This window comes from Heterodontus francisci, chromosome 12, assembly GCF_036365525.1.
Source record: "Heterodontus francisci isolate sHetFra1 chromosome 12, sHetFra1.hap1, whole genome shotgun sequence".
NCBI classification, from domain to species: Eukaryota; Metazoa; Chordata; class Chondrichthyes; order Heterodontiformes; family Heterodontidae; genus Heterodontus; species Heterodontus francisci.
Genome location: NC_090382.1, coordinates 94,739,670 through 94,764,270, shown reverse-complemented (window position 1 = coordinate 94,764,270; position 24,601 = coordinate 94,739,670).

Genomic DNA, 24,601 nt, shown 5'->3' with positions numbered 1-24,601 from the left:
TAGTATGCTCTACTTATAACCTCAGGAGAGCATTTCCTACTGTGCCGGTTGAGCATTTTTGCACCTCATTCCCAAAAGACACTCTCAGTTTAAGATTGCCCACTTATGTGCTTTGTGCTGTAGCCTCAACACCCACCAGGAATTGGATGGAAGCTGCTTGAAACTCATTTCGAATAAAACCCTCACAGTTACCACGGTGAATATTCATCCTATTTCTGCTGCATTCAAACTCTGGTCTTATGGTTGAAGGGAGAATGCATTAATTTGTTGCATGTTATATCCTATAAAAGTGGTATTGTGATAGTTTTGCTGCTGCATAAGTATTCAAAAACCTTCTGCAGTTATGGCCATCTGTAACTATGGCTACATGAACGTATTCACACTCGTTAATCTCAAGGTTGATTTCTCCAAAGTGCTTTTAGAATGGGAAGTCCTTGAATAACAAGTAGACTGGAAAAAAATTGTTTGGCACTAAAATCAAGCATCTAAGAAATCTAACCACTACATGCCCCACTGTGTCTCTTATCCATTTGACTCTCACAACTAAAACATCTGGTTTTAGCACTTGGGTATAATATTTATCAAAAATATATTTCTTGCAGTGACTTTGTCTCATTTCCTTATGGTTTCTCAGCCATCTCAGTCAGAAGAGCTATACTTTCTTTGATTTATGTAGTATATCTTTTCTCATCCATGACCTCCTATGGAGACAGACCCTTTTATTCCCTGAGACTTGGATTCATCCACTCTCACTCATTGTCCATTCTGTTGTTTGGCCACATTCTCTTGTTTTGTCAAACACTTTGGGAGACAAATTCTATACAATACTGTATTGATAGCAAACCACCATTGATGACAAAATGTCCTCCACTGAATTCAAGAGCCAGGGTTGACCCATTTTTAAAATATATGCAATGATAAAGTATGTTAGAACATAGAACATAGAACATTACAGCGCAGTACAGGCCCTTCAGCCCTCGATGTTGCGCCGACCTGTGAAACCATCTGACCTACACTATTCCATTTTCATCCATATGTCTATCCAATGACCACTTAAATGCCCTTAATGTTGGCGAGTCTACTACTGTTGCAGGCAGGGCGTTCCATGCCCCTACTACTCTCTGTGTAAAGAAACTACCTCTGACATCTGTCCTATATCTATCACCCCTCAACTTAAAGCTATGTCCCCTCGTGTTTGCCATCACCATCCGAGGAAAAAGGCTCTCACTATCCACCCTGTCCAACCCTCTGATTATCTTATATGTCTCTATTAAGTCACCTCTTCTCCTCCTTCTCTCTAACGAAAACAACCTCAAGTCCCTCAGCCTTTCCTCGTAAGACCTTCCCTCCATACCAGGCAACATCCTAGTAAATCTCCTCTGCACCTTTTCCAAAGCTTCCACATCCTTCCGAGAATGCGGTGACCAGAACTGCACGCAATACTCCAGGTGCGGTCTCACCAGAGTTCTGTACAGCTGCAGCATGACCTCGTGGCTCCGAAACTCGATCCCCCCTCAATATCCATACTGTTGCCCCCTCAATATCCATACTCAGATGGTCTGTTAGGCAGTAGCTTTCAGTTTGTGTGCTCATGGTTAAGACTAAGCCTGCACACGGAGTCATTTTGAAGCAAAACCAAAGGTCTTTGTAAGTTCTCAGCTAATGATAACAATGACATGAATGTAGCAAAGAATATGGATGCATTAGTTTTGATCATCTAGAATTCCCTAGATATTAAAACAGTCCCAATGGATTGGAAGATAGCAAAGGTAACCTCACTAAGAAAGGAGGAAGAGAGAAAACAGGGAATTATAGGCCAGTTAGCTTAACATCATTAGTAGGGAAAAAGCTAGAATCTATTAGGATAATGGTAATAGAGCACTTAGAAAATCATGATATGATTCGGCAGTGTCAACACAGATTTAAGAAAGGGGAATTGTGTTTGACAAGCCCGTTAGAGTTTTTTGAGGTTGTAACTAGCAGGGCAGATAAAGGGGAAATAGTGGATGTGGTGTACTTGGATTTTTCAAAAAACGTTTGACAAGGTACCACACAAGAAGTTATTACACAAAATTAGGGCTCATGGGATTGGGGGTAATACATTAGCATGGATTGAGGACTGGTTAATGGACAGAAAACAGAAATAAACAGCTCATTTTCAGGCTGTAACCAGTGGGATACCACAAGGGATCAGTGTTTGGACCTCATCTATTCACAATCTATGTCAATTACTTGGATGAGGAGACTGACTATAATGTATCCAAGTTTGCTGATTAAATAACGTTAGGTGGGAAAGTAAGCTGTGAAGAGGACACTAAAAGGCTGTAAAGGGATATAGACAGGTTGACTGAGTGGGCAAGAACACGGCAAATAGAATATAATGTGGGAAAGTCTGAAGTTATCCACTTTGGAAGGAAAATAAAAAACTATTTTTTTTTTAGGGGGAGGCTGGGAAATGTTGGTATTCAGAGGAATCTGGATGTACATCTTGTACATGAATCACAGAGAGTTAACATGCAGGTACAGCTAGCAATTAGGAAAGCAATTAGTGCATTAGACTTTATTACAAAGGGATTAGAGTATGAGAGTGCAGACGTTTAACTGCAATTGTGTAGGGCCTTGGAGTACTGTGTACAATTTTGGTCTCCTTACCTAATGAAGGATTACTAGCCTTGGAGGGAGTACAACACAGGTTCTGTAGACTAATTCCTGGGGTGAATGAATTGTCCTTTGAGGAGAGATTGAGTAGACCAGGACTATATTCCCTGGAATTTATGAGAATAAGAAGTGATCTCATTGAAACATATAAAATTCTTCAAGAGTTTGATAGAGAGATGTTGGAAGGATATTTCCCTTGGCTGATGAATCGAAAACTAGGGGTCAGAATCTCAGAATAAAGGATAGGTCATTTAGAACTAAGTTGCAGAGAAATTTCTTCACTTATGAATCTTTGGAATTTTCTACCCCAGAGGGGTGTGGATGCTCAGTCGTTGAACGTATTCAAGAAAGAGATCAATAGATTTTTGGATAGTAAGGAAATTAAGGGATGTGGGGATAGTGCAGGAAGGTGGAATTGAGGTAGAAGATCAGCCATGATCTTATTGAATGGTAGATCAGGTTCGAATGTCTGAATGGCCTACTCCTGCTCCGATTTCTTTTGTTCTTATGTATGAATGATTCAAATTTGACCTACAGACAAACTTGATTTGCTGCTGTTTCATTGATTCTGACTGAGTGGAAACCATCCTTTACATAAAACACTTTACAGATTGTGAGGTGTTGTCCTTAGCTGAGGCAATCACAGTTTGTAAATCTGCAAATCCATCTGACTTAGTTATCCAAAGATGTAATTGTGTTCATTATTTTGATGGTACGATTGATTGGATTGCTGTAGTGGGAATTAAGGACAGCCTGTTTGAATAGCAGTAGCATGTAGCAATCAATGATACATTCAAATTATCATGGAAGTTTCTCCTTGCTTGAAGAAGGTCAGCGCATTTTTATAATGTTAACATGAAGTCAAAATTCTCAGTGCAATGAGTTGCGGATCTTGCTCTTTCCAGCCATTTTGGGTTTTGATGAATGGAAATTGGGTGCTTTCCCATGTGGTGGGAAACAAAATTAGATACAGAGGGAGAATCGGCCTGGGCTATTCTCTTAGTCATCTCTTGTGCCATTCTTGCAGATCAGCATTCAGAGTCTTAGTACTGGGTGACTGCCCCACTCTGAGACTGAATACTTTTGCTGTTCCCTATTCATAGAGAACTTCTTAATGCATCCTTCACACATTTATACTTTCACTACACATATCAAACAATGGAAATTGTAACCATTGTCAGATAATGGTATACGTGTGGGGTGTTGATTGGTGAGCAATTGGAGATGAAAACTTATTCCTGAAGTTTTATCAAATGTAGAATCTAATAATAACAATATTTCCCTCCAACTTGCAAATTATTACAATAATGTTTGCAAAGATAGAGAAACTTCCCTAATGCTCATGTCTTTAAGGCAGTGAGTTTCTTATTATTTATCCATTCTTGGGATGTGACTGGTACTGACAAGGCCAGTATTCATTGCCCATCCCTAATTGCCCTTGAGAAGGTGGCGGTGAGCCGCCTTCTTGAACTGCTGCAGTCCATGTGGTGTCGGTACACCCACAGTGCTGTTAGGGAGGGAGTTCCATGATTTTGAGCTAGTGATGGTGAAGGAATGGCAATATAGTCACCACCCATCTTGGCTTTCTGCCTTGCGTTGTGCACACTCTTCTACAATCACATCGATGTCGATTGTTAGTCACCCGTCAAGGACATGTACAACACCTATGCTGATGGCAGCCTGACTGTCCATGTGAGCTGTAGAGGGAAGCCTCCTGCATTCGGCCACTCAGTTACATCAGTGCAGGAGTCAACTCTGACTGATCAGGTCCTACGCAAAGAGGCTGACGTGCCTCTGACAGCCAATGCTGGTACATTGTCAGTGACTGGGTGGGCATGTCCTTTCTACCAATTTCACATTTGTCCTTAGTCTCATCGAAAACTTTAGGCTTAACGATGTGTGCAGCACTCACCTTGCCAGAATGCATGAGGTCATTGACACTGTTATGGCATTGTAGTCACGTGCGAGAGACAACCTCATGGCTGCTGACCTCTCTGCAATCTCCAGTATCAGTAATCCGTGGGGCCATGCTGGATTGTCCTTCCAACATCTCGGTGTCTCAGTTTCCAGGGCCTGCCATTTGCTCTCTCTGGGGATGCTGTCATTAACTTACTACTGGCTGCCCTTTAAATATGGCACCAGCATATTCCATATTCCTTGATTGTGGCATGACTTCACGCTGCCCGGGCCGTCTCAATGGACAGCTCCCCCACTTGCTGGCAATTAATTGGCTGGCTTCAACAGAGTGTGAAACTTTAGCCCACCCCCTCCCAGCCCATGTGTCAGTGGCACCCACTTCCGGTCCTGATGTCAGGACCTCGGGACTTTTGACAATATTCCAGCTTTTGTATCTAATAATCTAGGGAACTAGCCAGATCCATTAATTGGGGAGGTTGCAGGAGCATTTTAGAGTCCTCTCTAAATTTTGACCTATTGAAGAATTAGTTGCACACGAATATCTAAGCATGCAGGCTGCCTTGTTCTGTGGTAAGTTTGCACGTTATGACTATGATGGATTTCACTGAGCACATTCAGTAGTGTTGGCTTCCCCTGTGGAAGGACTCATCTCCATGAACAATATTTAATTATTTGATAAGCAATTACTCATTTTTACATACCTTAGTTCACAACGCAGATAGCCTTGACAGACTATTACATGGTTTTTCTTCATACACATAGTATGCACAGCAGCATTGGACCCACCTTATTCAAGAGAAAATGTTGCCACAGACGGTACCTCATGATAGTTGTACATGGAGGAGGAAGCGGTATTTGGTGCATGAAGATTGCATCTGTCCCTAAAACTGCTGGAAAAATAAATACATTTTCCAACTTCTAAATGTAGTGGGTTAGACTTTGCATCTGCTACAGTCAAAATCACCCTGATAGAAGCATAGAAAATAGGAGCAGGAGTAGGCCATTCGGCCCTTCGAGTCTGCACCACCATTCAATACGATCATGGCTGATCGTCCAAACTCAGTACCCTGTTCCCGCTTTCTCCCCATATTCCTTGATTCCTTTAGCCCTCAGAACTATATCTAACTCTTGAATATATTTAATGAGTTGGCCTCAACTGCTTTCTGTGGTAGAGAATTCCACAGGTTCACCACTCTCTGGGTGAAGAAATCCCTCCTCATCTCAGTCCTAAATGGCTTACCCCTTATCCTTAGATTGTGAGCCCTGATCCTGGACTCCCCCACCATCGAGAACATCCTTCCTGCATCTAGTCTGTCCAGTCCTGTTAGAATTTTGTAGGTTTCTATGTGATCCCCTCTCATTCTTCTAAACTCTAGTGAATACAAGCCTAATCGACCCAACCTCTCTTCATATGTCAGTCCTGCCATCCCAGGAATCAGTCTGGTGAACTTTCGCTGCATTCCCTCCATAGTAAGAACATCCTTCCTCAAATAAGGAGACCAAAACTGCACACAGTGCTCCAGATGTGGTCTCACCAAGGCCTTGTATAATTGCAGCAAGACATCCTCGCTCCTGTACTCGAATCCTCTCGCTATGAAGGCCAACATACCATTTGCCTTCTTAACTGCCTGCTGCACCTGCATGCTTACTTTCAGCGACTGGTGGACAAGGACACCCAGGTCTCGCTGCACCTCCCAATCTATCGCCATCAGATAATAATCTGCCTTTCTGTTTTGCCACCATAGTGGATAACCTTACATTTATCCACATTATACTGCGTCTGCCATGTATTTGTCCACTCACTCAACCTGTCCAAATCACACTGGAGCTTCTCTGCATCCTCCTCACAGTTCACACTCCCACCCAGCTTTGTGTCATCTGCAAGCTTGAATATATTACATTTAATTCCCTCATCTATATCATGAATATATATTGTGAATAGCTGGGGTCCTAGCACCAATACCTGCGGTACCCCACGAGTCACTGCCTGCCACTCGGAAAAAGACCCGTTTATTCCTACTCTTTGTTTCCTGTCTGCCAACCAGTTCTCTATCTATTTCAGTACCTTACCCCCAATCCCATGTGCTTTAATTTTGTGCACTAATCTCTTATATGAGACCTTATCAAAAGCCTTCTGAAAGTCCAAATACACCACATCCACTGGTTCTCCCTTATCTATTCTAATAGTTACATCGTCAAAATATTCCAATAGATTTGTCAAGCATGATTTCCCTTTCGTAAATCCATGTTGACTTTGTCCGATCATGTCATTGTTTTCCAAGTGCTCTGCCCCTTCCATCTTTTATAATGGACTCTAGCATTTTCCCCATTACTGATGTCAGGCTGACCGGTCTATAATTCCATGTTTTCTCTCTGCCTCCTTTTTTAAATAGTGGGGTTACATGAGCTACCCTCCAATCCTTTGGAACTGTTCCAAAGTCTATAGAATTTTGAAAAATGACCCTGATGGACCAGGCTGTACCAGAACTTTTGTGTGTTTGGAGTGGATGTTTTTTTTAATTGAGCTTGCTTAAAAATTCTCTTAACAGTGCAGCTCTATCTTTTCAGGATCTCTAGCATAATTATACAAACTGTACAATTTATTGGTGTACTGCCAGAGAAAATACTTCAGATATTTTTAAGCACGTGCTGGAATGTTGACAAGCTATGTACCTCTTAGTTTTGCTGTATTTTGTCACTTGGATGGTGCAGTAAGAGATATCTTTAACTATTTTATTATGGGAAGCATGGCATTACTTTGGTTGCTCTATGGTCTGTGCCTCTAATGTTAAACATTTTTACAAGTGTACTTAATTGCTCAATTGTTAAATTCACTGTCCAGTGTGGTGCTGCTGAAGATCAGTTCATAATTCCTGGCAATCAGATTCCCTGGCTGACTTTTCCTTGTCTAAGCCAGAGATGTTGAGGGAAAATCGAGTCTTCCCACAGCTCTGAGTGAGCTGACCTCAGCCTGGATTTCAGTGGGAGCATGAGAATTCCTGTCAGCATCCTTGGCTCAGGCAAAGAAAAGTCAACTGGGGTACCTGTTCTTCCTTGTTTGCAAACAGAAAATGAAAAATGCATATATCCAGCCACAGGGTGAGGATAGGATTGGATTCATCAGTGCTATGTGTGAGTTTGGCTTAACCCTTTCAACTGAGTCAGAAGTTCATGGGTTCAAGTGTTACTCCAATACTTAAGCATATAATCTAGGCTGATATTTCAGTGCATTACTGAAGGGAGTTCTGCATTCTTGGAGGTGCCGTCTTTTAGATCAGATGTCATAAATGATCCCATTGTGCTATTCAAAGAAAAACAGGGAAGTTCTCCTGGTGTGTTGGCCAACATTCATCCATCAGCCAACACCACCAAAACACAACTGATCATTTATATTATTTCTATTTATGGGACCTTGCTAAGTGTAAGTGGCCTACCATGTTGGTCTTGGCAGTTAACTGTCAGTCACCATAAACTGGTGCATGCTTTCTCCATGGCAATGCCTCTACCAATCAGAGTCCTCTTTCCAACCAATCAGCACTCTCTTCTCATAGAGTATAAAGTTGTTGCTTTCCCTTAGAAATGTCCTGATGAGTGCAAGACGAAAAGCTTCGACAACATGTCTCTATTTTCAGCAATACTCAAGTTCTGTACTACTAAATGACCATTGTTGTTGTGTTTGAATGCTCCTTCAATGGTTGATAGGCTTGTTTTGACGTCAGTGAGAATAGTTTCTTTGGGGGAAAGTGTGCTTCAGTGAGTTAGATACTGAACTATCATCTGTAGAGCTAAAGGTGAAATTCCAGGCGGATCGGGTGAATGTCTTATGCAGACTGACTAAAGCGCCTTAATATATGTTAATTCAGTTTGAGGTCACAGCACCAAGCTGCTCCTAATTAGCATTCATGTGCAGATGGGTTACTGGTGTAAAAATTAGAAAATGATCGCACTGATGAAGTAGGAGAGTGTACCTTTTGAGATTAGAATAGATCAGAAGGAGTTTTATCCTGCATCTAGCCTGGCATGTTTCATGTTCGAAATTGATTATTTTCTAGTACTAACTCTCACACTGTGATGAGTACCAAAAAAAGTTAGGGCAAAACAACCTAGGTTTAACCTTGCTATATAAATATGTATCGGATATAGAGGTTGATGCTTTTTTGTTCTAAATGTTGGTAGTGCTTGTTGATCAAAGAAATGTATGCCGTCACTCTTCTGTGTGTTTTTTTAAAATTTTGATTTAATTACATCTTGCTTTCTTGTGTGTGAAATGGAAAGTGCATTCAAGCATGTTCATCTTTCTAGGAAGTTGATGGCAACAAATGGCACCATTGCTTATATTGCATGCCTTAGTTATTGTGAATATTGAATAAATAATTTAATTTTGCAGCAGTTCAGCTGTGATTTTTGATATGCTTTAATACTTCATATTGTCCCTGGAATCAAAAGCTGAATTTTTAAGGTAAGGTCTTGTAACAAGGCTATATGCCTGTGTGTCCATGTTCTCAGCTCATCACCAGTCTAAACAATGCTTTCCTGTAAATTTCTTTGTGATTCTTCTTGTATCTTTTCTCCATGCCCCCACAGGACTGAAAACAGCTCAAGAGAAGTATAGAAACAATGAAAATGTTCTGATATTTTCCAAGGAGTAGCGAATTACAATAGTTTGCTCTTGTTGTGCATCTCCATGGTGCTCTTTTTGTTCAAATCCCTCAATGGTCTCACCCTCTCCTATCTCTGTAACCTTCTCCAGCCCTACAGTCCTCTGAGAACTCTGCATCCCTCCAGTTTCTGTCCTCTTGTACATCCACAAATTCCTTCACTCCACCATTGGCATCCATAGCAAAGGCTCCAAACTCTGAAATTCACTCTCTCTACCTCTCTGTCTCTCCCCCTTCCCATCGCACTCCCCCTCTGCTTCCAGTCTCACTCCCCTTCCACTACCCCTCCCCTTCCACTTCTCCTTCTCCTTCCACTTCTCCTTCTCCTTCCACATCTCCTTCCACTCCCATTCCCCTTCCACTCCCCTTCCCCTTCCACTCCCACTCTGCTTCCACTTCCCCCTCTCCCTCCCCCCACCCCACCTCTCTCTCCTCGACACCTCTTTTTGCCTTTAACACGTGCCTTAAAACTTACCGCTTTGACTAAGTTTTTGGTCAACTGCTCTAATGTCTCCTTCTTTGGCTCAGTGAAACTTTTTTATGTCTTATTATGCTCCTGTGAAGCATCTTAGGATGTTTGAATATGTTAAAGGTGCTTTATGAATGCAAGCTGTTGTTGGTTGAGACGGTCACATCTCATCAATTAACAACTGCTACTTTCGTAGTTGGCTTTCGGTTTGGAAATTATTGTTCTGAAGCTGCCGATTAAACCTCCATGGAGATTGTACGCATCTTGCCTAATGAGCTCCACATACCAGTGAAACTATAGAATCATACAATGATACAGTATGGAAGGAGGCCATTTGGCCCACTGTGCCTGTGCTGACTCTTTGAAAGATCTACCACTTCATCCCATTCCTTTGCCCTCTCCTGAGACCTTTTTATTTTTCAAATACTTATCCATACCATTTTAAAAGCTATTATGAATTCTACTCCCACTAGCTTCTGATAGCATATTCCACATCCCAACAACCCTGCTGCTGGATAAAAGTTTTCCTAACCTCTCTCTCTCTCTCTCTCTCTCTCTTGTTTTGATGATGGCCTTAAGCTTATAGTCTGTAGTCACTGATGCAGTGACCAGTGGAAATACTTTTTCCCAATTTACATTATTGAAACTCTTTATCATTTTGAATATTCTTCCACTTACCCTTCTCATTTCTGATGAAAAGAGCCCTATAGTACTCTCTCCTTGTAACTAAAACTGCTCATTCCTTTTTATTACCTCCTGCGTCCTCTCCGTGAACTTGGCATCATTTCCTAATGTAGACCACTGAAAACTGGCCACAAAATTTCTAACTGCAGCTGAAGCAATTATATGTATAGGTTGAGTATTACCTCTTCAAATCACTGATGCACCAGCAGACTTTGTTGTACCAACTTAAGGAATCGAGACTTGTTTCAGAAGTCTTTGGCTCGGGTACCAATTTGCCCTGGTTGCCTGCACTGGTTGCTCCAACATACTTTGAAACTTGAAAGACAATTAATTGCACACTCACACCAGCACACTGCAACAGATATCGCATATGTACCTGCACTCAGTGCCACAGGATAGTTTGTATGTGTTGCGAGCAAACATTACATCTGCCTATTTGCACACCATTCACCAGCCTCACGGGTACAAATCCTGCCTCCAGGTAGATGCTTCAGTAGCTGCCACAGTGTGCATTGAATGCTGCATTATGTTGTCACTCTGGCTGAGCTGACGGAGCATTGTTTCACCAATAGATTGCCTGCTTGTTGGGTCTCAGTGAAGGAAGTACAGCAATAATAAAAACAAGAAATGCTGGAAATACTCAGCAGCTCTGGCAGCATCTGTGGAGAGAGAAGCAGAGTTAACGTTTCAGGTCAGTGACCCTTCTTCAGAACCTGAAATGTTAACTCTGCTTCTCTCTCCACAGACCTGCTCAGTATTTCTAGCATTTCTTGTTTTTATTTCAGATTTCCAGCATCTGCAATATTTTGCTTTTATATTAAGGAAGTACAGCACTTCAGCTCAAAAGGAGTGAAAGTTGGCTGCTCCATGTTGTGATTTCAAGCAGAATTTATTATTCTATTGGTGTAAAGTTGTCATAGGGCGGCACAGTGGTTAGCACCGCAGCCTCACCGCTCCAGCGACCTGGGTTCAGTTCTGGGTACTGCCTGTGTGGAGTCTGCATGGGTTTCTGCCTGGTGCTCCACTTTCCTCCCACAGCCAAAGACTTGCAGGTTGATAGGTAAATTGGCTATTGTAAATTGCCCTTAGTTTAGGTAGGAGAATGGTGGGGATGTGGTAGGAATATGGGATTAGTGTAGGATTAGTATAAATGGGTGGTTGATGGTCAGCACAGACATGGTGGGCCGAAGGGCCTGTTTCAGTGCTGCATCTCTAAAACTAAAACTAAAATTACTAGAAACAGACTTTTTTTTATTCGTTTCATATGTGCGTCGCTGGTAATGCCAGCATTTATTGCCCATCCCTAATTGCCCTTGAGAAGGTGATGGTGAGCCGCTTTCTTGAACTGCTGAATCCATCTGGTCCAGGTATGCCCACATTGCTATCAGGGAGGGAGTTCCAGGATTTTGATGCAGTAATAGTGAAGGAACGGCAATATATTTCCAAGTCAGGATGGTTTTTGACTTGGAGGGGAACTTGCAGATGGTGGTGTTCCCATGCATCTGTTTCCCTTCCAGGTGGAAGAGGTCACAGGTTTCGAAGGTGCTGTCGAAGGAGCCTTGGTGAGTTGCTGCAGTGCATCTTGTAGATGGTACACACTGCTACCACTGTGCATCAGTGGTGATGGGAGTGAATGTTGAAGATGATGGATGACGTGCTGATCAAGCGGACTGCTTTGTCCTGGATGCTGTCTTCAGTCTTCTTGGAGCCGCACCCATCCAAGCAAGTGGAGAGAATTCCACCACACTCCTGACTTGTGCCCTGTAGTTGGTGGACAGGATTTGGGGAGTCAGGAGATGGGTTACGAGTCGCAGAATTCCCAGCCTCTGACCTGCTGTTGTAGCCACAGTATTTAGGTGGCTGCTCCAGTCCGGTTCTGGTCAACGGTAACCCCCAGGATGTTGATAGTGAGGGATTCAGTGATGGTAATTATGTTGAATGTCAAGGGGAGATGTTTGGATTCCCGCTTGTTGGAGATGGTCATTGCCTGGCACTTGTGTGGTGTGAATGTTACTTGCCACTTATCAGCCCAAGTCTGAATTTGTCCAAGTCTTGCTGCATATGGACATGGACTGCTTCAGTATCTGAGGAATTGTGAATGGTACTGAACATCATACAATCTTCAGCGAACATCCTCCCACTTCTGACCTTATGATGAAGGGAAGGTCATTGATAAAGCAGCTGAAGATGGTTGGGCCTAGGACACTACCCTGAGGAACTCCTGCAGCAATGTCCTGGGCTGAAATGATTGGCCTCCGGCAACCACGACCATCTTCCTTTGTGCTAGGTATGACCAATCAGTGGAGAGTTTTCCCCTGATTCTCATCATCTTCAATTGGGCAAGGGCTCCTTGATGCCACACCCAGTCAAATGCTGCCTTGATATCAAGGGCAATCACTCTCACCTCACCGCACCCAAACTGAGCATCAATGAGCATGTTATTGCTGAGTAAGTGGCGCTTGATAGCACTGTTGACAATACCTTCCATCACTTTGCTGATGATCACGAGTAGACTGATGGGGTGGTAATTGGCTGGATTGGATTTTTCCTGCTTTTTGTGAGCAGGACATACCTGGGCAACTTTCCACATTGTCGTGTAGATGCCAGTGTTGTAGCTGTACTGGAACAGCCAGTTCGGCAGTACAGGTTTTCAGTACTACAGCCAGGATGTTGTAGGACCCATAGTCTTTGCAGTATTCAGTGCCTTCAGCTGTTTCTTGATACCACGTGGAGTGAATCAAAATGGCTGAATTCTGGCATCTGTGATTCTGGGGACCTCAGGAGAAGGCCGAGATGGATCATCCAATCTGCATTTCTGGTTGAAGATGGTCGCAAATGCTTTTGCCTTTTCTTTTGTACTGATGTGCTGGGCTCCTCCATCACTAAGGATGGGGATATTTGTGGAGCCTCCTTCTCCAGTTAGTTGTTTAATTGCCTGGAAGTGGCAAGACTGCAGAGCTTTGATCTGATCTGTTGGTTGTGGGATTGCTTAGCTCTGTCTATTGCATGCTGCTTCCATTGTTTAGCATGCAAGTAGTCCTGTGTTGTAGCTTAACCAGGTTGACACCTCATTTTTAGGTATGCCTGGTGCTGCTCTTGGCTTGCTCTTCTGCATTCTTTATTGAACCAGGGTTGATCCCTTGGCTTGATGGTAATATTAGAGGAAGGGATATGCCAAACCATGAGGTTGCTGCTGATGGCTCACAGTGCCTCATGGATGCCCAGTTTTGCAGTGCCAGATCTGTTCTGAATCTATCCCATTTAGCACAGTTCTAGTGCCACACAAAATGATGGAGGTATTCTCAGTGTGAAGACGGGACTTCATTTTGACAAGGATTGTGCGGTGGTCACTCCTCCCAATACTGTCATGGACAGATATATCTGCAACAGTAGATTGGTGAGGACAAAGTCTAGTAGGTTTTTTCCTCTTGTTGGTTCCCTCACTAGCTGCTGCAGACCTAGTCTGGCAGATATATCCTTCAGGATTCAGCCAGCTCAGTTAGTAGTGGTGCTACCGAACTGCTCTTGGTGATGGATGTTGAAGTTCACCACCCAGGTTTCAGAGTACACAGAGTTCTGTGCCCTTGCCACCCTCAGTGCTTCTTCCAAGTGGTGTTCAACATGGTGGAGTACTGATTCATCAGCTGAGAGAGGGCAGTAGGTGGTAATCAGCAGGAGGTTTCCTTGCCCATGTTTAACCTGATGTCCTGAGACTTCATGGGGTCCAGAGTCAATGTTGAGGATTTCTAGGGCAACTCCCAATCTCCCATATACCACTGTGCCACTGCCCTTTCTGGTGAGTCTGTCTTGCTGATGGGAGAGGACATACTCAGGAATAGAACATAGAACAGAACAGTACAGCACAGTACAGGCCCTTCGGCCCACGATGTTGTGCCGAACCTTTAACCTACTCTAAGATCAAACTACCTACATACCCTTCATTCTACTATCATCCATGTACCTATCCAAGAGTCGCTTAAATGTCCCAAATGTATCTGCTTCCACTACCACCGCTGGCAGCGCATTCCACGCACCCACCACTCTCTGTGTAAAGAACCTACCTCTGACATCTCCCCGAAACCTTCCTCCATTCACCTTAAAATTATGCCCCCTGGTGATAGCCCTTTCCACCCTGGGTAAAAGTCTCTGGCTATCCACTCTATCTATGCCTCTCATCATCTTGTACCCCTCTATCAAGTCACCTCTCATCCTTCTTCGCTCCAATGAGAAAAGCCCTAGCTCCCTCAATCTTTCTTCGTAAGACATGCCCTCCAGTCCAGGCAGCATCCTGGTAAATCTCCTCTGCACCCTCTCTAAAGCTTCCACATCCTTCCTATAATGAGGCGACCAGAACTGAACACAGTATTCCAAGTGTGGTCGAACCAGGGCCTTATAGAGCTGCAGCATGACCTCGCGGCTCTTAAACTCAATCCCCCTGTTAATGAAAGCCAATACACCATCCGCCTTCTTAACAACCCTATCAACTTGGGTGGCAACTTTGAGCGATCTATGGACGCGGACCCCAAGATCCCTCTGTTCCTCCACACTACCAAGAATCCTGTCTTTAAGCCTGTATTCTGCATTCAAATTCGACCTTCCAAAATGGATCATTTCACACTTTTCCAGGTTGAACTCCATCTGCCACTTCTCAGTCCAGCTCTGCATCCTGTCACTGTCCCGTTGCAACCTACAACAGCCTTCCACATTATCCACAACTCCAGCAACATTCGTGTCATCGGCAAACTTGCTAACCCAGCCTTCCACTTTCTCATCCAAGTCATTTATAAAAATCACAAAGAGCAGAGGTCCCAGAACAGATCCCTGCGGAACACCACTGGTCACCGAGCTCCATGCTGAATACTTTCCATCTACTACCACCCTCTGTCTTCTATGGGCCAGCCAATTTTGTATCCAGACAGCCAACTTGCCCTGTATCCCATGCCTCCTCACTTTCTGAATGAGCCTACCATGGGGAACCTTATCAAACGCCTTGCTAAAATCCATATACACCACATCCACTGCTCTTCCATCATCAATGTGTTTTGTCACATCTTCAAAGAATTCAATAAGGCTTGTGAGGCATGACCTGCCCCTCCTCACAAAGCCATGCTGACTGTCTCTAATCAAACCATGCTTTTCCAAATAATCATAAATCCTGTCTCTCAGAATCCTCTCCAATAATTTGCCCACTAAGACTGACTGGTCTATAATTCCCAGGGTTATCCCTATTCCCTTTCTTGAACAAGAGAACAACATTTGCCGCCCTCCAATCATCCGGTACTACTCCAGTGGACAGTGAGGACACAAAGATCATCGCCAAAGGAACGGCAATCTCTTCCCTCGCTTCCCGTAATATCCTTGGGTATATCCCGTCTGGCCCCGGGGACTTATCTGTCCTAATATCATTCAAAATTTCCAGCACATCCTCCCTCTTGACCTCAACCTGTTCGAGCATATCAGCCTGTTCCACGCTGTCCTCACAAACGACCAGGTCCCTCTCACTAGTGAATACTGAAGCAAAGTATTCATTTAGGACCTCCCCTACCTCCTCTGACTCCAGGCACAAGTTCACTCCACTATCCCTGATCGGCCCTACCCTCACTCTGGCCATCCTCTTGTTCCTCACTTAAGTGTAGAACGCCTTGGGATTTTCCTTAATCCTACCCGCCAAGACTTTTTCATGTCCCCTTCTAGCTCTCCTAAGTCCATTCTTCAGTTCCTTCCTGGCTACCTTGTAACCCTCTAGAGCCCTGTCTGATCCTTGCTTCCTCAACCTGAAGTAAGCTTCCTTCTTCCTCTTGACTAGCTGTTCCACATCTCTTGTCATCCAAGGTTCCTTCACCCTACCATCCCTTCCTTGCCTCATCGGGACAAACCTATCCAGCAGTCGCAGCAAGTGCTCCCTGAACAACCTCCACATTTCTGTCGTGCATTTCTCTGAGAACATCTGTTCCCAGTTTATGCTCCCCAGTTCCTGCCTAATAGCATTGTAATTCCCCCTCCCCCAATTAAATATTTTCCCATCCCGTCTGCTCCTGTTCCTCTCCATGACTATAGTAAAGGTCAGGGAGTTGTGATCACTATCACCGAAATGCTCTCCCACCGAGAGATCTGCCACCTGGCCTGGTTCGTTGCCAAGCACCAAGTCCAACATAGCCTCTCCTCTAGTCGGCCTATCTACATATTGTGTCAGGAAACCTTCCTGGACACACCTGACAAAAACTGCTCCATCCAAACTATTTGCACTAAGGAGGTTCCAATCAATATTAGGGAAGTTGAATTTACCCATGACAACAACCCTGTTACTTCTGCACCTTTCCAAAATCTGCCTCCCAATCTGTTCCTCCGTGTCTCTGTTGCTATTTGGGGGTCCAGAGAAAACTCTCAACAAAGTGACTGCTCCTTTCTTGTTTCTGACTTCCACCCATACCTCCTCGATGACCTCCCTTTCTGCAGCTGTGATACTATCCCTGATTAGCAATGCTACTTCCCTACCTCTTTTTCCTCCCTCCCTATTCCTTTTGAAACGTCTAAACCCCGCAACATCCAACATCCATTCCTGCCCCTGTGATATCCACGTCTCCGTAATGGCCACAACATCAATAGTGATGGTTTCTATCTATTTTCTTCTGCCCTGTCATAATTTTAGACAGTTCTATCAAATTTACCCTTAATTTCCTCTGTTAAAATGAAAACAGCCACAATTTTCAGGTCAGTCATTTTATTGCACACATGAGGCGTACTCACTGAAACTGGTGTACCCTCTGTACTGCATCAACATCCTTACTATAGTGATGAGCCCAAAACTGCATACAATACTCCAGCGCTTTTGACTTATGAAGTTTTATATAAACTTACTATTACACCTTGACTTTAATATATTTTTCTTGTCATAAAACCCAATGTTCAATTTCCGGTCTTATGGCCTTAGCCTCTTGGGTGCTGCTTTTAATGTCTGATGAACCAGAACCCAAAATCCCTCCACATCAACCACCTTTACCCCAATCAAACTATTCGCATTTTTAATCAAAAAACACATTCTTACATTTGTTGATATTGAATTCCATCAGCCACTTTTTTGACTGGCCCACCGTCGTATTCACATCCCTTGCAGCTTTCTTTGGTCATCAAAATTACTCTTCTTTCAGTGGGTCTTTAGTGTTTGGAATTCTCTTCCCCAAAGAGCAGTGGAGGTTAGGGTTATTGAATATATTTAAGGCTGTGTTGGACAGATTTTTGATTGACAAGGTAGTCAAAGGTTATGGGGGGCAGGCAGGAAAGTGGAGTTGAGGCAACAATCACACCAGCCATAATCTTATTGACGGGCAGAACAGGCGTGAGGGGCCGAATGGCTTACTGCTGCTCCTATTTTTTATGTTCTTATTTCCCCATTAAGCCAACAGGACACCCAACAATATACCTTGCCCTTCCTGCTCAGCAGTGCTTTTTTCTCTCTCTACCTTAAAGTCTCCTGAGACATCTTTCTGTCTGTGAGGAGTATTGTAAAAAACATAAGTTGTTGATTTATTTTAGTTTGTGTGGGTCTCAGTCTCATTTGTGTGGATCTCAATCAGTGAATATTGGCTGAAATTTTCATTATATCAAAAAAAATTGTCCATGTAAATGGAGGGAAAGGATGTTGCCATTTGGAGAGTGGTTTACTCAAACATAAAGAGAGGTGTGTTGCCAGTGAAAGGGTTGATTCGAATCACACATTACTGACAGGATTGCAAGTGACAATTTTTTTTTTCATTAACAAGAACAATTTTTTTTGCGATGCATCTTTTGCCAGTATGTACACATTCAATTCAGTGTCAGCACCACTTCAGGGAATACCTGAGGTGAAAATATATGTGATGTAAACAGAAAATACCATACCATAAAGAGGTCCGATAGGGTTGATGTAGAGAAAATGTTTCCACTTATGATGGAATCCAAAACTAGGTGTCATGAATACAATATAGTCACTAATGAATCAGGAGGAATTCAGGAGAAACTTCTCTACCCAGAGAGAGGTTAGAATGTGGAAGTTGCTACCAATTGGAGTAGTTTGGTGAATAGTATATATGCAGTTAAGGTGAAGCTAGATAGATACATGAGGGAGAAAGAAAGAGAAGGTTATGCTGATAAGGCTAGATGAAGTAATGTGGAAAGAGGCTGTGTGGAGCATAACCAGAGGCGTAGACCATTTGGACGAAATGACCTATTTCTGTGCTGTAAACGCTATGTAATTTTCTTTCTGAGGTCAGTCTCCATTCCTTAACTTCAGTCACTTTGGTTGCAGTTAACAAATTGCTCCAAAGCCCATGCAATTCATAGTTTCTGCAGTTTCAGCAACCATCAGACACAATGAGCTGAATCCTTTCCAATGTCTTCTTGGCTTGCTTGGAATCTGTTCTATTGCATTTAAGAGTAAACCAGCAACAATGTCGCAAAAAATGGCATTAATATTTAACTTGATGAGTGAATACAACCTGTTCATTGAAGCGATAAACACAATGCTTTGGGATAGGCAGAGTTTCACAATCCAGCCTTCATCAGTGAATAAATTAGTAACAAATGTGTTTCATACTGTTATAATGACATTATATATTTAAGATGTTTTAATAAAACTTTTAATATCTTTATTCTATATCGAGCTATAAATAATGTAAAGTCTTGCCATGCCCTTCAGAACTGTGTGTGTCTGGGATAAATGTTATGCAATCATGCATCTCTGTACCTCAGACAACTGAAATATTGTTCATATATATATTTACATATTAAAATAATTTACCTGAGCAAATAAAAATCCTAGCATTTTTGTTTAATAAACTAGTCACTTGGGGCAGTGGGGAAATGAAACAAAAACAGTACTTTTAATGAAATCATCTCAGATAAAACATCATTATGAAAGTGTACTTGTACTTAATGTTCGATTTCGGTGTGTGAGAAAAAAAGATAATTCACTATTTTTATGTATTGACCTCGGAGAAAAGAAAACTAAGTTTAGAATAACAGCTTCAGCCCAGTTAACGTAACTCAAAGGCACCTGTCAAAGCTGAAGGTTCTCTGGTCGTGTAGGAGGAGAGAGGATGGTTGTGAATTCAGAATGGCATCACTGTAGCAGTGCACAGTCCCCCAAGGATGCATGGAGGATGCAGAAACTATTTGATGATTAATAAAGATGAGGCAGAAGAAAAAGGTTCAGATCTGACTTGCTGCTTTGAGAAGCAGTGTCCTTTGATGTCATTCGCTTTGATCTTTTTTCTTGCACTATTTTTCTTCCAAGCCCAAAGTAATGCTATTTTGATAAGCCCCCTCCAAAACAAGATTACTTTTACAATATTTGAAATAAAATCTTCCAGTGCCACCCTCCACCCCCACCCCCCCCACCCTTCATGCATAGCCTTCATCTGAAGAAATAAATGCGGTAGAAATTGCCAGTTAGTTTTTAATATTTTGTCCTAAATAAAAACTGAATGGCAAAATGAATCTGGTTACTCTCAGGTCACGGAACTGGGGCAAAAAAAAGATCAAAGGAATTACTTCAAAAGACTTACTCCTTAAAGGCATGAAGTCACATCCGAGCCCCTTGCTAATCCTTAATAATGAATTAACCCATGATAGTTGTTGACGACAAGTACTGCAGATAAATAACCTTTTTTTTGTAGGACAGAAAGAACTTTTTTTGCAAGTTATTCAAAGAGTAAGCAGTTTCAGGTCACATTGCATGTATAATGTAATTTTTATTAATAAAAGAAAAGTACTGCAGAAAGAAGTGATTCATTTACAGTCGTAAAGGTATCCCATTACAATTGCTAATACCATATAGATTGATTGCTTGCTTTAATCCTTGAAGTGCTGTGGCAGGAATACTTTTTTATTCCCTGTGAAATTGAATTTTGATGTATTTTAATGTAAACCTTAGATCCATGTTCAGCCTGCTGCAGTTTTGTTTGGTAAATATGTATATTTATTTTTTTTGCCCTTAAAAATTAATATCTCCCGTGGTGTATATTGTCTTTGCAAGTGCTGAGCACCCATATATAGGCTTGTTACTCGTACACCAGCCTTACCTTTGATACAGTAGGCACCACAATGATGAATTCTCTTTTTCAGTGTAACTCTGCTTTCTGATTTTCTCTATTGTACCTGTTAATGTGGAAATTTTAACCGATCACCTTCAGCTATTAGTCTGAGGTTATTACACTGTTGCAAATATGTAATCACTGGTTTCCAAATTACTTCTGTACTATTAAAGCTATTTCTCATGTGTGCCGCTGATAACCATACATAATATTTTGCCACAGGGGATATGCGCAAAATTGTGATATGATGAGTCAATCTGTTTTAATTTGCTTTCCTTACTCTGTACCATTGATCTGCCTTAGCATGTACTGTGGGGGACTCAGTAGTTGTAACTTACATCCTGTCATGTGAGAAAAAGTCACCCTTCAATTCTCACATGGTGGACAACAATAGGTTCTGCAGTGTGGCATGCCTAAATATTGGTCCTGAAACCATTTAACCATGTTCAAAATAACAAGCTGGCTTACTTTTATACAGATACATTTGGTTATTTTAATTAAATCTGAGTTCACGTAAGGTTGAGTTCCTCTCAAATGGTGTTCGCTGAATGCGCTCAAGTGATTGTTACAGGATTAAACCAATTCCCAGCTGGTCTACATGTTACACAGCAGCACATTTTTATGTAGCTTGGGTTGTCACCAGTTGATGCAGTATAAACTCCTGATTTGCACTAAAGTGACTAAATATTGTTTGCAACTGGATCATTGCACAAATTATACTTGATTTGCCATATTCTGCCTTCTAGCCATCTCGCACACACAAAGAAAATTAGACGACACCACTAAAAATTTCCTTTATGAATTTCTTGGTTCAAACTAGGTGAACAATGCAGTCCATTTCATATGTTGCCATTGGGTGTGTATAGAGTTTAATCTGTACAGGCTGGTGGCAGTTACTTGTTGTCAAGTTTTGTGACCTTTTTTCCATTGTTTCTTGTGACTTCATTTAACCTGTGTACATCCGAAAAGGCAGTGGTTGCCTGGGAAAGGCTGCCGTTGTATCACGATGGAAATCAGAGTGGCCTTGGGAAGGAAGATTGGGAATGAAGTTGCAGCTGCCTCTAGGATAGCAGTTTTGTGGGGGGTGGGTGTTAGGAAAACAAGTTACTCACGAAAGGTCAGAAAGAAGGATGTGATTGAAAACATTAGGAATCCTGCTCTGATTGCTTTTGTAAGAAATCTACTTGAATTGCTAGTTCCCTTTCCCATCCACAAGGAGTCAGAATCTACTCATTCCTTTGACAATGTTTTGAGCCGTAAGCAGCATTGATCTATGTGAGTCTGAAATTCATATTAAAGATGTGGCAGATTACATTTCTTCAATGGTTGTATCACAGTATGGAGGACAGGAGGCTTTTGCACAATTAACATCACATCTCCATCTTGACTCTTATCCATTGTCACAACCTGAATGCATACCCACCACGGCACAAGCTACATAAGCTACTGCAGCACAACCTCTCGCAATGGGCTTTAATTTTTAAATGAAAACTAAGATAAAAATACAAAATTAGAAGTGGTGCTCATTTAACACACCTCCCAGCTTGCATTCTTATAACGGTTAATTAAAATTGAGCACTGGCTCACCATAGACCAGCAACATTTGCGGTCTTTATAGCACAGTTCCACGGAATACTGTGTTCACCATCTGAGACATCAAGAGCTCCCTCAATCCATTGTATTGCTTGTTGTTATTTGTCTATGTAATGCTGTGGAGATTTATTTAGTAATACAACATTAGTGTAATCCTCCAAGAATTCTGCTTTCCTCTAATTCTGTCCTTGTGCACCCCTGACTTTCTTTGCCCCACCATTGGCGGCCTTGCTTTCAGCTATTTAGGCCCTGTGCTCTGGAATTCCCTCCCTGACCTGTATGCCTTTCCACCTCTCTTGTCTCCGTCAAGACACTTCTCTTTGACCAAGCTTTTGGTCACCTGTCCTAATGTCTCTTCAGCTTGGTGTAATTTTTAAATATATCTGATTATGCTCCTGTGAAGAGCCTTGGAACATTTTACTACATTAGAGACATAATATAAATGCAAGTTGTTGTTGTCATTCCTCAAGCCCACCAATCCACAGAATTCATTTGCTTCATTTGTAGAAACCCTCTCTCCTATTTGTTGACAATAACCTGCCTTCTTGAAACCTGTTATGGGTTCTTGTTGGAATAAATCGGTGTGGTGATTTATAGAGTTTCAATGAGCCAAAGGAGCCTGAATTACATATATACAATAAGAGAGCATTCTGTTTTCTTGACACTTCTCATTTGATTCCAAGATGGCACCCACCCCTATATTTCCTACATTACAACAGTGACTACACTTCAAAAGTACTTAACTGGCTGTAAGGCGCTTTGGAACATCCTGAGGTCATGAAAGGCACGCTATAAATAAAAGTCTGTCTTTCTATTCTTTGATTAGCAGTCCCAGAGTGCAAAAGGAAGCTTCAGGAAGATATTTTTGATAATTGCCTCCAAATGGTTTCATAAAATCTTAAAAGCAAAAGCCACTGTCAGAATCAAAACTTACTGAAAGGACTGGGCTTGGCTTTAGCATGGCTCCCAGGGTAAATAGAGGGTTCTCTTTTTTTTATCCCATTTCCCTTCCTACACCTCCATTCCATATGCATGTTCTGTGCTGTTCCTTTCATTTGGACAAATAATTAATCAAAGTAGCAGGTACTGAGGAGTGTGAGAAATTGTTGAGGTGTTGAAGGAGCAACAATACTGAAAAGGTACATTTGAACTCATAAAGCAGTGCTTTGAATATCAAATGTTCAACAGTAAAGTTTCTCTTTTGACTTTGAGAAAGGCAGCATTGCCATTTCCCCATGGGTTTAGCTTTGTTAAAATGACTGTTACCAAAACCATGTCTGATAGAAGTTGTACAGTATCAATTCTTTCCACTCCATTTTAACTGCGAGCATCACAAACTAGCACACCAGCAGTTATTTTTTCTAATCCATTTTCAATTGTAACATAACAAGAAAGTAGACAAAACCAAAAACAGTTTTGCTTCGTTCAATACCAGTGAAACTAAGATAGCCCCAAGTGAGGTTATTACTAACTTGTATTTATAAAACATTTTATTTGCAAAAAAAAATCCACATTGCTAAGGTATCTCATGAACAAATAAAAAAAATTGTAAGGGACAAGATTCATGATGCTGCAATTCTAAAATGTATCATGTGGTATTCCCTTGTAGTCAATTTGGTTAGTCCTTGAGCAAAACAAATGAATGTTGGGGGAGTGTGGGGCAGGGAAACAAGTGTTAGAGGAGCAATGTCTCCTTACACAGCAGCAGTTCTCTCCTAATAAAATCCTTGCTTTCGGGTACACTAAATTATATTCCAAAACAAAATCAATATACTACAGATGCTGAAAATCTGAAATAAAAAGAGAAAGTGCTGGAAATACTCAGCAGGTCATGCAATTTATGTGGAGAGAGAAATAGAATTAACAGCCGGAATTTTACTTTCATTGGACGGGAGCCATCCACCGACTGAAAAGTCGGTGGCATTCCCATCACCGCCTGGCCTTGGAATCTGGACATCATTTTACGGTCCCTAGTCCCTTAATTGGTCTGAGGCAGGACTTTCTGGGCAGGAAGTCCCGCCTAACGGAGCTGCTGGCCATTCAGCAGGTTGGCAGCTCTTAGTCCCAGCAGCGCTACTGGGAACGGTGGCCACTCCTGGGACTGCAACCCAGCTTCATGAAGAAGAGGAAGGACGGTACTTTTTTAGGCCTCACCAGGGGAGATCGGTCAGGCCCCGGCGAGGCAAGGAGGTTGATTGGTGGGACAGGACAGGGGTTGTGTTGGGGTGGTTGGGGCATCGGAGGGTGGCCTCCATTGGGCACATGGTACCTGATCACAAGGGCCGCCCCCCTCCCCACCAGGCTGTCAGAAAGCCACCTGCTTTTGTCAGGCGGCTTTTGTCAGGCCTGGGCCGCCCCACCGCCCTGGGGTAAAATCTCCGTGGTGGTGGGCAGAGGCTCTCCTTAATTGGCCATTAACTGGTTGCCCTGCGTAAAATAGTGGCGGTGGCGGGAGCAGGTCGGGAAGGCCCCCCCCCCCCCCCCAGCCTCCCGCTCCATTTTATGACCCCCCACCTCCGCCACCAACCCTGGGGAGGGGCATAAAATTCACG